This window comes from Dromaius novaehollandiae, chromosome W (genome assembly GCF_036370855.1).
Source record: "Dromaius novaehollandiae isolate bDroNov1 chromosome W, bDroNov1.hap1, whole genome shotgun sequence".
In the NCBI taxonomy this organism is placed as follows: domain Eukaryota; kingdom Metazoa; phylum Chordata; class Aves; order Casuariiformes; family Dromaiidae; genus Dromaius; species Dromaius novaehollandiae.
The window spans coordinates 43704187-43720363 of record NC_088130.1 but is presented as its reverse complement, the minus strand read 5'-3'; the positions used below and the strand labels follow the sequence as shown (position 1 = coordinate 43720363).

At 40.9% G+C, this 16177-nt stretch overlaps 1 long non-coding RNA gene across 1 annotated transcript in view; it reads left to right on the top strand.

The window, feature by feature from the left end:
* Window positions 1-8240: 8240 nt before the first annotated feature.
* The window catches only part of LOC135324298 (uncharacterized), a 35051-nt gene continuing 27114 nt past the window's right edge, over window positions 8241-16177 (top strand). The window contains exons 1-2 of the long non-coding RNA XR_010385666.1: window positions 8241-8669; window positions 8775-8957. This is a non-coding gene — a long non-coding RNA (uncharacterized LOC135324298). The remainder of the gene's footprint in view (window positions 8670-8774; window positions 8958-16177) is intronic.

Below are 16177 nucleotides of genomic sequence, written 5' to 3'. Positions count from 1 at the left end.
AATAAATAAGAAGTTTTATTTGAGCTGGAACTTAGAGTATAGGCAGTTATCTGGCATTCTGGCTTTTTTTGGCCCTTGTGAAGGTCTAACTTCCTTCTCCTCTCCTTCCTCTCCCCTTTCTCACTGTTCCCCAAAAGATTATTTTTGTAGAAGATTATTTTGTTAATACAATTTGAAATGCATGTATGTTTGCACATATTAGATGGTTCCTTCTGTTTTCGTTCTGTGAAAGAAGCCACATCCTGGCTTTCTTCCATCCACTCTGCCGAGTGCTGGCAGCATGGAGCAGCTGGACTGTCATTTGACCTGGACAAAGGGCAATTTTCCTGTGTGGGAAGGATGTGTGGGAAGGACACTAGTGCTGTTCTTGGCTATCAGGACAGGCTCACAGATCCAGCCCAGCATTTTGTTAGTGGCTGAAAATAAACAAAAATGCCGAATGTGTTCTAACATGAAAATGTTAAGTGAAAAAGAAGAAGAAATAATGAGCTTCGAAGAAGAGAGACATGGAGACAACATTTGTACAACTTGTCTCACTAATGAATTTATTAGGGTGGACATGGAGTCAGCAGGATAGCAAATACAAACATAGATGTTTCACTACATATTTTCTTTGATGCTGAAATAAAAGGATTTGAAAGGAAAGGCTACAAATCAGACATCTAGTCTATAACTGTAATTAAAAAAGACTTAGTTTGTTGAGCATTTCCATGGCTGCTATGTCATTACTGGGGCATTTGAATCAGAATGTGTAAACATGAGAAAACAGTATTTGGACAGGAAATACGGAGTGTATGTGGCATGTTACTAGCTGTTTATAGTGTGACCTTGATTTTTAGTTCAGGTATAATATCTGTTTGTATTTGATGTTTTTATAGAACTTGAATAGTTCTTGGTGGTGATCATTTCCATTTACGTAAAATGGTGTTTTCTGTTTTTCTTCAGAACAATGTGATCTATTAGTAATGTGTGGTAAATCTGCACTGATAATAGCATTTCAAGCTAAGGATTGAACATGCTCTCCTTGTCCTGCTTTTTCAAAACTACCCAACTTTTTGAATTTTCTGTGGGGATTACTAATCCTTTTAGTGGTACTTCTTCTTAGAAAGAGGAGAACAGCAATGGCCATGAGACTCTGGACTAGAAATTTTCTCAAGTGAGACAGGAAGAAACCAGATGGCGTATTGAGGAGGGAGAGAGATAGTGTGTTTTCTTATTACAGAGCTGCCACGGATGTATCTTAACCGAAATTTGCTTAAGTGAAAAATGCTTGCATATAGCATGGTCGCTGTTGCCATCTATGATTAAGGTAAGCAAGACCTGAGTTAGTACATTCTGAAAACAAAGATCATTTAGAAAAAATGCCCTAAGCCTGTATCAGTTTCTCTTCTTGTAGGAAATAGGTGCTCTGAAAAATCTTGAAGATTTACTCCTACTTGACTAAGGGGTAACACGGACTGAAAGACGACTGCTATTTGCATTGGAGAAGGCAGAAAAAGGAGCTTCTGAATTTTTTTGCTTAAGGCAGGTCAATGTTTTTTAATGATGCTTTCTGTGTTATTTGTAGAAACCAATTTAAAGATGTGCTAATGTGAAAAACTGGTGACTGACTTCTACTTTGCATCTCAAGTGTTTGCTTTAACACATTTAAGTTAACTTAAAAGACTCTTCCCTGGGCTACAATTAGAAACTTCATTGTGATTTAATTAAAGGCAGCAGCATTTCTATTGCTGGGCCTTTTTCCTCTGCCTGAGTTTGTTCTGTGAGACAGAAAGGATAGTAAGTCTAAGTTTTGCCTGGGGTGATGAGAAGGAGATTAGAGAGTACACAGAGATGTTGCAGGTGGCATTGTTATCACCATAGCATAACAGGTTGGGAAATAAGGACAACTACATCTTATGCTGTAGAGTTTCAAGCCCCTATTTATCCACAAATTGGATAGGGATTGGAAATCATACAATTGGAAATGACGACATCCAAATGTTTAGGCACTAAATTGCTAGTTGCCATAGGAAGTAAGATGAATATCAGTGGCATCTTCATTATTCTCTGACACATGGAAAAATTAGCTGTACACAAAGAATTACATGAGCTTTCATTTAGCAGAAACATTGAAGTGCTCCTCCTATGGCTTTGCAAAATTGGCAGAACTGAAGGTATCAGATATTTCTTTTCTCCAAGGGATATTATGCTTGCTTTTGTTTCTTATGGTTGTTTCTTAACTTTCTACTGCAGCAGTTCCAGCTCATTTATTGCCTTAAGATACAAATATCAATTAAATTTTATCATTTATCTCTCACTTATTCCAAGCTATGATGGAGTCCAGAATCCTGTAACAGCTCTAAGGACTCTTAAGATAATCACAGTCACATGTGTGAGCATGGCTGAATTTCCATTTAATTGGCTTTACTGGGACATATACATGTGCTTAGCTACTCTGGACCTGAATTGGTGCAACAGTTATCAGCTTCCATAGCTAGGAAACTGTCCATATTTTGCTCCGGTGGTATTTCAAGGAAAAGTTACCACCTATCCTTTGTTTTTGTGTCAAACTTACCTTCTCTCTTTTGTCCCAAATTCTCCTTGCTACAGGCAGAGACATATATCAATAAGCTCTGTCAATAAGATTTGTCCAAAGGAGTAATATTATGTACATCACCCCAAAAGGGGAAAAAATATTTTAGAATAAAAATCAGTGCCGTTAATTGAAAAACTGGATGATTTTTGGACTGAACAGGGATAAAATGCATGCAGCTGTTAGCTAGTTGAGGAGTCTCTTCTCTGACTGCTGTATTGCCCATGCTGTTTAAAAAAAACATTCTTATGTCCAAGCTTTTGCTGAGCTAGGCTGTGAATGCCAGCACTTGGTAAAGTTTCATGCCACTTCTTTGCAGAATGGCGAGTTGTACCCTGTGAAACCATAAGCATGTTTAGAGTATTTATTTCTTTGCCAGACCTCAGATTCCAGCCTTGCTCTAAGATAGAACAGAACCAGAAAAGCATCTGGCAGTTGGCACGCAAGGGAGCAGACAACACACCCTCCGTGGATGGGGCTGCTTCAGCAAATGGAGCTGGAGCAGGAGTCAGCCTGCTCAGCCAACAGAACAAACACTGGCTCTGTTTCATTTCATTAGAGCATATCAGCATTATAATTTTCAAAAACAGTCAGCAAACTGCATTATCGTTGTTGTTTTCATTGGCTGAAGTTTGTGATCTTGAAATTCCCTCTTATGGCTTTTTTAAATGAAGATTTATTTAAAATCTCTTTACATATATTTTGTGAATAGATAATGTCTTCTTGTACTGCATACGTTGTCCTCATTTGAAACCAAGGCAACCAGATCTGTGGCTTGAAGTCATACATCCATGAAGAGCCAAAGGCATGGAGAGCTGAGTCATCCTAAAATTAAGTAGTTTTAGTATTTTGCTTTTCTATGGTCATTAGGTGGATAGTTCTATATTTGGTTTCATCTGAAGCACTTCATAAATCTAAACAGCAAGAAGTCAAGTTATTAAAGAAAAACTTACCTGGAGCACTTACCTGGAAGAGTCTCTGTCAGACTATGTGAAAAAAAAAATTCTCTGCTGTCATAATTCTGTTATTGTTTATGTCTTTATGAGAGAACTAAAATAATCTTCTATTTTGGATTTCTTGACAACTAAGCTACTGAGTTCTGCCTGGTGGTTCAAGTCCAGCTGAGGGGGAAGAATGAAAAGAACTTGGTTTGACAGGGGCTTCAGCCACCGTAGAGGCTTTCCACAATTGCCAGGTTAGCTGATGGTGGTGTGGAGTTTGGGTGTTTCTAACAGACAGTTTAAAATTAAACTAAGATGTTTCCTGTTAAACAAGTTCCATTTGACCCAGTGTCTGAGAGAAGTGGCTCAGACTATCCAGCATGCTGGTGGTCAGTGCCTTCTCCAGTGCAGGCCTTGATGAGGCAGGGATGTGATCTGAACTTCTGTGCTCCAGGAAGTACAGTACTTGCTGTGCTACAGAGTATAAGGAAGAGGTACCACGTCTTCTTTCGGGTGCACTTGACAGCTGTTAATTGAGCTGACTGTTCAAGTTGGGTTTCACTGGCAAACACCACTTTTGTCCCTGCAGTCAAGACTTAGGGATGAGGCAAATGCCTGCTCATCAGTTAAAGTTTGACTGGTTTTGTATAGTGTCAGAAAGTGATTTGGTCCTAGCATGTTATTAGTGGAAAGGTAGGGTACCTAGCAGCTTCTCCAAGGTTGGGTGCGGCTTTTGAAGACTGGAATGTTGAATTTGGGGGGGTTGTATAGCTGCTGAATCCAGCCCTGTGTGATTACATTGTTTCACAACAAACCAGTTCCTAAAGTCTTGCTAGGAGTGGATTAATTCTAATTTTCCTCTGGTTGATGAGTAAAAGCTCCTGAAAAATCCTTGGGAGATATTTTCTTTTGAATCTACCATTGTGATCAACCATTTGATCATGTTCTTTATTTTTGTGATTTGCATAGAAAAAACAAGTCCATGCAAGATGCGTCTTCTCCCTGCTGAGGAGTCTTGGAAGGCACAGTTGGGCAGTTGTTCATCACTGCAGTTGATCTAGCTGATGCAAATGAACCATGTGCTGAATGTTTAATAGAAACTGAGTTATGGATGAGTAACTTGACCAGATAAAAGTAAAATAATACCCACAGGGAAGGGAAAGCAGCCAAAAAGAAGTTATGTCAGTGCTTCTGATGGATGGAGATACCTGTCTTTTTTTAACCCCCAGGCAAAAAAGCAAATTGATCTTGGGCTGTAAATTCATGCAGAAAGTGAACAAATCAGCTACTACAGTATTGCTTAATCTAGCAGACAGAAATATAGTGAAGGTCCAGTGGCTGGAACATGAAGCCAGATATTAGCAATAAAATTCAAATTAGTAATTTTTTTCAGCAAGGGAATTTACCGTTGGAACAAATTACCGAGGAGTATGTTTGATCCTATGTCATTTGAAGATATCGCTAGGTTAGCTGTAATGTGGAGGCTTGATGTAGGAATTACTCCGACGTTTCATGGTCTGTACTATGCAGAACTCAGGCTTCATTTGATTAAGGCTACAGTTAAAGTCATAGACTCAAGAAAAATACAGCTAAAGTGGTAGTGTGAGTTGCTCATATTGACCATTACAAACATAAAGGGCCCTTGCATTAATGACCACCAGTGATGATTTGTCTACACGTAAAAATGACTTGCTTTAATTATTCTGCTCTTGTTAAAGCAGCTGAAGCCCTACTACTGGGAGCAGTTGCACCTCTTGGACAATGCTTATCCTCAGATAGTTTATGCCTGTTAGGAAGGAGAATAAGCAGTCGGGGAAGGTCATTCTCACAGCACGTATACCAGCAGCTGCATCAGTGCCAAGGTGTGAGCCTAATCAGAGTTCGACTGGTAAAGGTATTTCAACATAAAGGTCCAAAAACCTGAGATCAGGGAACCCGGTGCGGACCCAGCGATTGGAACAGTCTGCAGCAGCTGTGCTGCTTGGCAGCTGCAGCCCTGGGGCTCGGCTCTCTGCCCCAGCCGACGGGGCTCCCGGCCTGGGGACGGGGCAGAAGCCTGCAGCTCTCACTGCAGCGGCAGCATGGTTTCTGCGAGCCTGCCTGGCACAGCCTCCTCTAGCAACGCACCTACTCGGAGTCTTAGTTTACAAGTTAAAAAGAAATTTAACAGTCAGCGATGCCAACTCAGTGTAAAAGTCAAGCCGAGGTTTTTAATAGGAAATGAATTACAGAAAAGAAACATCTGCAACTGGAAGTTAATGAAGAGGTGCCACTGCTGCACACTCGCACCTCGAATACTGTGTGTCTGTGTGTAAAGCACCTGCTTTTTCTCTAGCAGGATTGTGCTTCAGGCTCTAGGCTGTTTCTCCTTTCTGTTCGTTGCCTGTATAGGAATCCCATTCCTGCCACCAGGTTACTTTAAAAACTGCAGAAGGCGCTTACTGGAAGGATTTCTGAGAACCCTAATTCTCGACAGTTGCAAAGCAACTGTTCCTGTTCCAGAAATTTCTTTCCATTTCCTGAAAAAGAGTTTTAAACTCCACTTTGCCAGGCTTCATGGAGCCCCCCTCAGAGGAAGATTAAAGTTTAATTAAATATCAGAAGGAAAGAGAAACGGTTGAAGAGTGAACTACAAGCCATGGAAGCAAAATGTAATTTCTGCTAGTAACCGTGGCTGTCGCCTTGCGAGCACGTGCCTGTGCGCTTGGAGTCGCCCGCAGCCTCCTTTCCGGGGCAGCCGCAGCGACGCAGTCGCAGGAGGGATGTGCTCTGGCCTCTTGCAGCAGTCACTGTAGTCATGCTGTTGATTCCTTGTTTTATCTGAAATATTGAATGAATCAGAAAAATATCTGAAATATTTAATGAGTTAGAACTGGATTTTGCTGTATTTTGGCCACAGGAGTGCTAATAAGTATACCCTGGTTTTGCAACAGTGTTGGACTTGACAAGTGTACTACTCTACATTTATGAAAAAGCTTGTTTTGTAATTACATTGCTAAAAAGTCCACTTGTCTTCTCTTTGCAGGCACTCCTTTGGGAGCAGGGTGACTTTATGAAGGCAGCAGCGTCTCCTGGGGCTGGTGGCAGAGCTGGGGGCCCTGCTACTGGGTGTGTGTTGGTCGCCCCTGGGCCCAACCTGCACCGCTCCGCGCGCGCTGCCTGGAGCCGGAGCGCAGGGAGCGCGGTGAGGCCAGCTGGGCAGGCGGCAGGGTCGTGAGGGATGTGCGGGGCTGCTTAGGTTGTAGGGACTGGTGGAAAGCCAGGGCTAGGGAGAGGCAGGGAAGGGAGTTTCTGCATGAAGGTGGTAGGGAGCTGCTTGTGGATTATATGCAAGACCAGGATAGCTTGAAGGCTTTCATTTTTTTTACTATGCATTTTGTTGTTTTAGTTGCTGTCAATATTTTTCCATTATTACTTCTATTACTTTGAAAAATGCAGCTTATCTTAAATCAGAGGTCATCTTAAATTTGGGCCAAGGCAGTAATTACATGCCCGAGGCCTTATCTTCTTATTAGATATGTGCGTAAAGAAACAGCAATATCTGAGGGCCTGAATATAGCTGAAACAGTGCCATTTTGTGTATATTGACTTCATGGTGCTTAAATGAGCGATCATTTAAGCAGTGTTGCTTTCTCTCTTTCCCCTCCCATATCAGTACAAAGGTGTAATTGCAGGCAGCTCTTGAATTCTGCATTTTGGATACTGTAAGGTGTGAGACCAAACTGAGGCATGGGTGACACTGCGACAAAGAAGAGACAAAGCATCACAGATGCAGAATGCAGAAGGAAAAAAGTTTAAAAAGTACAGATAAACTAGTATTGCTTGGATGACAAAGCCATTTAAATATTGTCAGTTGGATATTAATTATATTCTGATTTGGAAGCAAAGCTCTGAGCTTGATTTTGAATTACTGTATGGCTTTGCATAAGTTACCAGTACACTTGTTAAGCAAAGGCTGCTGAAAATGCTCTACAGAATACAGGACTTTTGATTAAGTTTTTTTTTCTCTGGCCATATTGACTTTCCTTTGGAAAAAAAAGAAGTTTTAAAAGGGTCTTTTTGATTTTGTTGTTGCTTGAATATGGAAAACTTAGGTGTTCAAGTGAAATATTTTTTCAGTGAAAATACCTCTAGTCACTATAAGGTTGTAATATCATGTAGCATGTTATTGGCAGTAATTAGGTAATGTTTGCAAAATGTTTTGAAGAACAGAACTGCTAATAAGAGTTATGCAAACTAGTCTCAAGATAGTGTTTGATATTAATAACTTGATGTCATACATAATCTCTTCAAATCCACTCCAAATATATTCCATTTTCTGCTGGTTCCTTTTTTCGTCATTCCTTTCTGGCTGTTCATATGTGGTAATCTTTTCTGCACTTGGGGCTAGGTAAATTCCACTCTGCAGCCTCTTTGTGATACCACTTCCCTCTGATAAAATGAAGAAAAATGTAATACTAAGATGTATACCACTTCTGACAGTGGGGAAGGAAAACCTCCTTGTCATATTCTTCAAATCTCTGGTCTAAAACAAGTAAGAAAGTAATATGAACAGAAGCTAAAACTTCAGACTTCTCCACCCATCCAGCATGCACATAACTGGAATATTCAAAATACACACTGAAATTCTGAGACTTTATGCCACCTTTAAAATAAAAAGTGTAAATCATTCTGAAAAAGCAAACTAATAATAAATGCTAAGCAAGCATGGCACCTGTAATAGGAAGTAAGCCACCTGCAAACATTTAGTATATCTGTATATGCGGATGTATGTCCTCATTGCCTCTCTGGCATGAGTTACCATGAATAAACATTTGACTCATTGATTTTAGTGTTGCTTGGCACATAGGTTTTCAATCAGCACATATGTCGTGAATAATACAACAGTTACCAATGTGATATTTATTTCTGGATACTGAAAGTTTGTTTTGCTTCAATAATTTATGAAAATGAATCATGCTTTCTCCATCAGCTTTGGGAATATCTGCAGCATACATCAGCCCAGAAGGGTCACACTGAGAATCTTTGTCTGATTGCTTTATAGCAACCTAATCCCACAGTATTAAAAGAAAAAGCCTCTGCTCAGTATATTCTGCCCAATTATATAGATGAACATAAATAGATGGATATCGGAATGCCTCTCGTGTGTGTGTGTGAGTATGTTTTTGTTTTCACTGTGATCTCATAGGTCCTGTTTAGGGGCTTCCTGTCCTTATTTGACCAGTTCATTGTTTATTTTGTGCTTCTTTCCTTTCTAGCCTACATAATTGTCTCGCAAAGACCAAGAAGCCCACAGAACTGTTCTTGTGCTGCTTGTGAGGACAGAGAAGTTGAGCAGCAGACTTTAATATGGCTGAACTTGGCTGGAATAAACATTATTTTATGCTTCAGAATCTGGGGCAACCAGAAGTCAAGAACACGAGCTCTGTCGTGGAATGCAAGTAAGGCAGCAAACGCATTAAATCTGGCTACAACTGATACAGCACAGGCAGATTCTAGAGACTACCTTTAGAGAGCTAACAAAGTTATGGCCAAAATAATTTCCTAATGACAGTTTGTTCAATCCCTTTATATATTAGCTTACTTTCAGCTTACTCATATACATGTGCTTATAAAAGTCATCTGTATTTTTATGTGCTAAAAGGTACAGTTCCCTCTCCTTTCCCCAAGGACTTGCTTGTTGATTGAGGAAGCCAGTCTGTTCCTCTGCAGATGTGCATTGTAATGACAAGGGGTTTGTCACTTATCTGGCTACAGGGCAAGTGCACCTTATATTTCTGTAGAAGACCTTCCTTCCCTTTGGGGCCAGTAGTAAGAACAAAACTTATGGTTTGCAAAAAGGAAGTGGGGGGAGAAGTATGGAATTCCTGCATTTATCCAACATACTGGAGGATCTGAAACATCATTCTGTACTGCTTCGAATGGTTGTAATGGACTACATCATTGAAATCCGCTCTTTTCCAGAGTGGGAGAGGAGGAATGTTTAGCAGTGCTTTGGAACAATGAGGAGCAGTTTACAACAGATAATTTAGAGAAATAACAATGCTGTGGTTTAGACCTTTTTTAGCTAGGAGTGTCTCAACGTGAAGAAAGTCAATGCTGTTATCACAGTACAGAAAAAGTAGTGAGCTTTTTCCAGAGCAAAGGATTCTGAGTCACCCTGATTTGGAATGCCAGAACACTTCATTTGGACCAAAACTTACTATTTCTTTCCAGTACAGACTGATACTCAAATGGGCCTTATTTGCTATTAGAGTCACTGCTCCACATTTGGAAATACTTGCGGGTAAGAGCTATCATTTAATCCTACCTCCTTTATTAGGCCTAAGTATAGTAGTTAACATAAGATAATATAGGGATTAATATATGGTAACCATTAAAGGTAGAACAGGTTAAGAGTATAAGAAGTAGTTTAGCATATGTAAGTAAATATTACAGGGAGCCTAGGTCATTATGATGTTAGGCTAACAAATATCGGATGATCGGAAAATGTCAGAGGTGAAAGAAAGACCTGAGCTGGGGCTTTTCACAAACAAATGGTGACCAAGTAGCTAGCAGCCATAATTTTTATCTTATGATGTGATCATATGCAGTTATATATATTATTAATTAAGATAATTAATGACTGTTAGATGATTGTGTTCCTCTGAATGTTCATGTTTGCAAATGCGCAAACCCTTGGTAAAGCTTGGATAAATTTAGTAAGATTTTTGCCCAAAAAGGGAATTTCTCTATTAGTGCTTCTTTGAGGTAATCTTTGCTCTTGATTTTAAAGGTCTATATTCCTTCCTTTTATGTTTGTTGTTATTTTCATTCTGTGTTCACATAGCCATCACTTGCATATGTTTCATACTACTGTAAAAATCAGTTTGTCATGTAACATCCATATTGGGGTAGATTCCTTGAGCTGTTGGGATTTCTCAGATAATGTCTGTGGTCAGCACTGCTTTTTCTCATGTGAGAAACAGTATATCTAGAAATCTTGAACTGCAATACAGTGATCTCTTTCAAATTAATATAATATGCAACACATTGAATGGATTTTTAATTGCTTAATAAAATGTTTGCTTTGTGGTTGTGGACCCTCACACAGCAAAGTTACCGGTTAGCTGCTGTGAGCATGTAGCATGCAGCCCGGTAGTCCAGGCAGCAAGCAGCATTTGTCGCAGGGCCAGGAAGTGATGCAACTGAGGCGAAAAAGATTTTTGAAAAACTTGCTGCTTCAAGTGCAAGCAAAGTGATACATATGAACAGAATGGAGAAGTGAAAAATACCAGAAAGATCTCATTCCTGAAAACTGCTGATTTGTGTTTTGTGTGTAATGTTCCTGTGATTTTCACACGAGGAGGAAGCTGTGGCACACAGTCTTCAGGGTACTTTCTGTAATCAGAAGCTGCAAGCAGTAGAATTTGCAGTAAGAAAGAAAACTAAAATACAGTGAGTTGGCTGACTTCTATAGCAGCAATAGAACAAATGCATCACAGGGTAGAAGTTTACATAAAGCCTAATGTTCCACTTCACTTTTCATATCAGACAGCTCTTGTATGAGAAGCTATTAGAAAAACTCCCTGAAAGACAATGTGTCATGTTTTGTACAGATCACTTGAGAAAGAGGTACTTGAGACGCCTTTCTGAAACACATGGTAATGACCTGAAAGCATTGTTGAAAGATTGTTTTAGGCTTGGCCTTATTGCAGAGAAGACAAATGGTGAAGGTCACTGTTTTCTCAGTGTTGGAGTAATGATTTTTATTCTTTTGTTGATGGTTTGTGAGGACTCCAAGAGGAGATTTGGTACCTAAATCTCATTTAGTAGTCTCTTCAGATAGTGACCTTCAAAACAGTGAGTCAATCGGTGATGGAAGCAATTCAGAAATATGGTCTTCCTTTTAACAAAATAACTGCCTCTGCTTTTGTGAGTGACAGTGCTTCATAAAGGACAAAAAAGTGGGCTTGGGCACTCGAGGCAGTGTTTCCAAATGGTGAATGTAAGTGACTTGCACAAAGCACCTGCACCGTTTGCATGGCAATACACAGATGATGGTTTGTAACTGGCAGGTTTGTGTCAAAGGTGGTAAAAGTTCTTGTCATAGCAGCTTCCCCACAAAAGGAAACAGAGATGTAAAGTTGCCTGTCTGTGTGTCAGTCACCTCGGTGATTTATATAGGGTTGTTGTTTTGCAGGGTTTTTTTAAGCCAAGTTGAAATTCAGCCACTTGGGCTGTGGTTTCTTTGTAGAGAATGAGACAGACCCACAAATTTGGAAATCAAAGCTGCTTTGAGGGAAACTTTATGGCTGGTCTGAGATATCAATGTATCTATACACCGTTTGTCCACCTGTTCAGAGCCCCATTTATGGGCCACCCTTGTCAAATGGCGAAAGGGGTAGCTGTGCTTGGCCAAGCTGCTCAAATTCAGAGATGGTTGTTCTGCCAGGTCCTGTGCCTTTGCCTCCCTCGCGTAGCCCGGCTACGAGCTTTGCTTCTGGCGGAGCCAGCACAGTGCACAGTGTACAGCACGCCGGCTCCGAGGCTGAGTGCCTGGTGGCTCTGCGCAGCCGTGGCTCCGGCTCGCTGCACGTTTGCCCTGGCCAGGCGAGAGCACTGCGAGAATTGAGGCTGCTGCCCTGGCAGATCTCCTCGGGTCTCATAAAGAAACTTTTTTCTCCCCTCGCACCATGGACTCGAGCTTTTACTTTTCACCAAAACCTGCTACGTCCAAGTACACAGTAACCCACTCTCAGTGTCTCCTCCAGATTTCTGTATAGTAACATGCTATTCCTTAAGCAAGGCATAAAAATTGTAACCGTGAGGACAAAGCTATAATTCATATAAAGTTTCTTCTCTCCTTTTCCTCCACAGTCGAGTATTGATCCCAATCTCTCTTGACTCTGTAGTCTCTGGAAATTACATTAGGGCTTTCCTCACACTCCTGCGAGAGAAAGATGTGGGAAAGATATGGGATCTTTAATGAGCACAGGTACTAACATCTTTGATTTTCTCACCTAAGCAACTGCAGCTCTGCTGCATCTTCTTTAGCATAGTATTGACTTGCAGAAAAGAGGTACAACCTACTGAATTCCTGACCAGTATCATTATACTTGGTTATTCCTGGGACATTTTTGCTTCAAATACTGATAAAGTCCCGTAGAAGACTCACAGTCCAGGGTGCAATCGTTTCAGGAGAGAGAAACCTGTGCAGTCTGTCTTTGTCAGTGGGAAAATCAGTGGCATATTGGGCTTTCTGTGCAGGCAAGGTGGAGTGACTGCAGCCCTGGAAGCTGGGAGCAATATGTGATCCCTGCTGCTCGACTGCATTAGCCATTGTATAAACAGACATTAAGGTCCTGCTTTTAATATCCATTTGTTTCATACAAAAGCTATTAAAATATTGCTTTGTTTGCAGAGATAACTACCAGCCTAGGAAAATCTTCCAGTTCTGTGCAATCCAACCCACAGTAATTAGGACTTCTAACAAATGAAACAGTTCATCATCCTACCAGGACAGAGGTATCAAAGATATGATTTATTTAATGAAAAATTACATTAAAATTAGAACAGGGTGCTGTAATACGGGCCGGCCAGCCAGCCACACACATTTATAATCACTAAGAGGATTTCTGTCAAATGACATGAGAATTTAATTCCATAAATTTGTAACAGTTCCCCTCCTCTTTCCCAATTCAGAAACCCATTCACTGGTTGAGCATGAATGATATTTCATATTTTTCACAGAGATAGCTGTTAAAAGCAATCTGGTGTCCGGTTGCCAGTAATTGTCTAGTAGTAAGTGACATGTTGTATGACGCATGGAATAGAAAAGGCATGATAAGTGGTGAGAGTAAAAACACCACAAAAGGGGTTGCCCAGTTCAGCTAAGCACAACCCATTAACACTTACCCATTAAGAACTACTCAAATGATGTAAGTTAAGGCTGTGCTTAACTGAATAACCGGGGGAGGGAGGATATAGTATATGGTTAAGAGACGAGCAAGATTCAAGCAAGCTAATGTCTGCAAGAAAATGATTCAAAGCTCAGAATTGAGTTGCTTTGGGCGAGAACAGGCAGGTCAAAGGTAGCAAAGTAATAGCAAAAGTAGTAACAGAAATGGGATAGGGATAGGATAAAGCTGAAGAAAAGGGCAAAGTTATTTGAATTGCATGCACATAAGCAATATGTGAGAATGATTGATGCCTCTGTAGAAATTGAGGAAGTCCAATTTTCCACTATGCAGTTGGAGTTGTACTGGATTTTTGTAAATTTGGTGTCCAGCAGCCTGTGGCTTTGTTTCTTATAACCCTTAGCAGTGAGTCATGTTTGTTGCTACCCAGAAATCCAGTTTGCTGTCAAGGGTTCCCTTTGTTGTATTGCAGACATGTCTTTGCTTATGGACAGTGGAACCAAAAGATTGTGTTTCAACGGGCATTGATTTATTGTTCCCCAGAGGAAGTGGCTCAGACTGTGTAGGTTGCTTGAGAATATCATGAGACCAGAACTGATGTGTTTAACTTCATACAGAAAAATCCTCTAGGACTTGCCATGAAAGGTCTTTCTGAATGGTGGGTGAAAGAATCCTACAAAATAAGTAGCAGAATATCCTGCTGCAGAATTTAAAGATATTTTTTTTCTAATATCCATAGAAATGTTACCATTTACTGGGACAGAATGTTGGCTGTAGGAAAAAGAATTTCTCCATGTTTGTTTTCCCATGATCAGAACAACGCTGCTTTCCTTGGCTGTGTTTTATACCTCCTTTACCTGTCAAATTTGGCTCTAAATAAAGATAATGTTCTGTATGAGCCCCAGCATAAGAACAATAAGAGGGACGACAGGAAAGGAGGTATTAATGTTAAAGACGCTATCCTCTGGAGGGATGCAACTGGTTGTGTCTCTGGATGTTCAAGCAAGTGCCAGGGTGGTGCAGTTCCTCTGCCAGCGGCCTAGAGGACAGGTGGGGAGCCAGGGGGAAGGGATGAGACACTGCAAACCTGCAGAGTGAAGGGGATGCTTCTGCATATGCCCCACGAGATTGACTTCAGGTTGCTTGGCTCCTTTAATGGGCTGCTGATTACTCATAACTTCAAATATTGGCCTTTCAATTCTCCAAATAGATGAAGGTTCTCAACAGTACATCAGCAAGAGTTGTGGTATTGCAGGATTTAGCATTCTGTTCTCATTGTGTGTTTTTAGTAAAGTAGTGTTTCCCTTTTCAGAGGAGCTTGGTTTTACCTTGGAGCTAGCTGCAGTAACTGGGAGACTAGGCTGTCTGTGCATTACAAGGTGAAGAGTGTTCTTTGAAGAAAGTAGCGTAGACAGTAAAATAGAAAAGAGGAAGCAAAGGGGCTTTGGTTTGAACTTTGTGAGTTAATCTCATTGCAGGTATGTGTTATACATGTGAGAACATGGTAAAAAACTTATACACTGGATAGGAAAATCGCAGAAAGTCCTAAGCCTGTGTTGCTAGGAGTGCTCTCTCCTTTTCAGTTATGTGGATAATACCAAAAAGATTTAAGGGCAATGAAGAGACCCTGACTTGACGGGCAGAAATAGTTCATTTTGAAGTCACAGTCAGGCTGATGCATGTGACTGAAAACCATATTCTTTGGCCTGTGAAGGCAGTGGTGCTGCTCCTGAGTTGTGAGTGACAGAGTCACAGACTGCATGCTAAGTGAAAGGCTGCTAAAGCCCCTGAACAAGCTCCTAGAGGACTTCCCCAAGGCAAAGTCCTGACCACTCCAGCAGTGCATCTTCTTCCTCTCCCCAGTTGATTACTGACTTTTGCTTACCCTGTCCTCTCGGGAGCTGGAGCGTGGATAAGCAAGAAGCTGACTCAGCGAAGATGTAATACCTTTCCTGTTGCTTTGCAGAACTTCCTTTTGCTTTGCTCCAGCTCTGTATCGTGCAAGGCTGGGTAAGCTCGAAGGCTAAAACCCGTGGTAAGAGATAAGGATGGGAGTTTGCACTGCGGTCTGAGGAGGAAAAATTAATATAAATGTCAGGTACGTTTTCAAAGAAATGTCTCAACAGAAAAACCTCTTGCTCTTTCAGAATTAACACCCTCCTGGGAAACAGGAAAGTTTGCATAGGCTTATGTTTTCTTGCAGGGGTACTCTCAAACAGTAAAACAGCCTGGTATGTTCTGGATGGAGGAAATATGACTGAAGCCATGAGGACAGTCCCGTGTAACCACAGGCCTCTCCTTTTTCCTTATAGTAATTGTTGAGAGTATTGCTTCTATGTTAATGAGACTGCTCTCTGAGGCATCCTACTAGGAAGGGAGCTCTAACAGTTTTGGGGAAAACAGAAAATTCTTTGTTTCAGAGAATAGTCTGATAAATGGCTGTTTGTGCAGCAGGAAGTTCTGCCATCCCACACTGCTTGCTGGACTCCAGTACTTGGCAAGTTGTCACTGGTGCATGGTGAGCGGTGTATGAGAGGCTGTTCTGTATTGACTGCTATAAGGAGACCTTCAGATTTCTGTTCCAGCCAGTGTTGGGTTCAAAGTATGTTACGTTTATGCTGCAGGACTTTGCATCCAGTCACCTCACTGGAGATGGATTTTAGTCTTGCTGCCTCTGGTAGTTCACTGTACCAGAGAGAACAAACACAATATCTCTGTATAAGTGTGTATAAATATATTTGTGTGTGTCTATATGTATATAG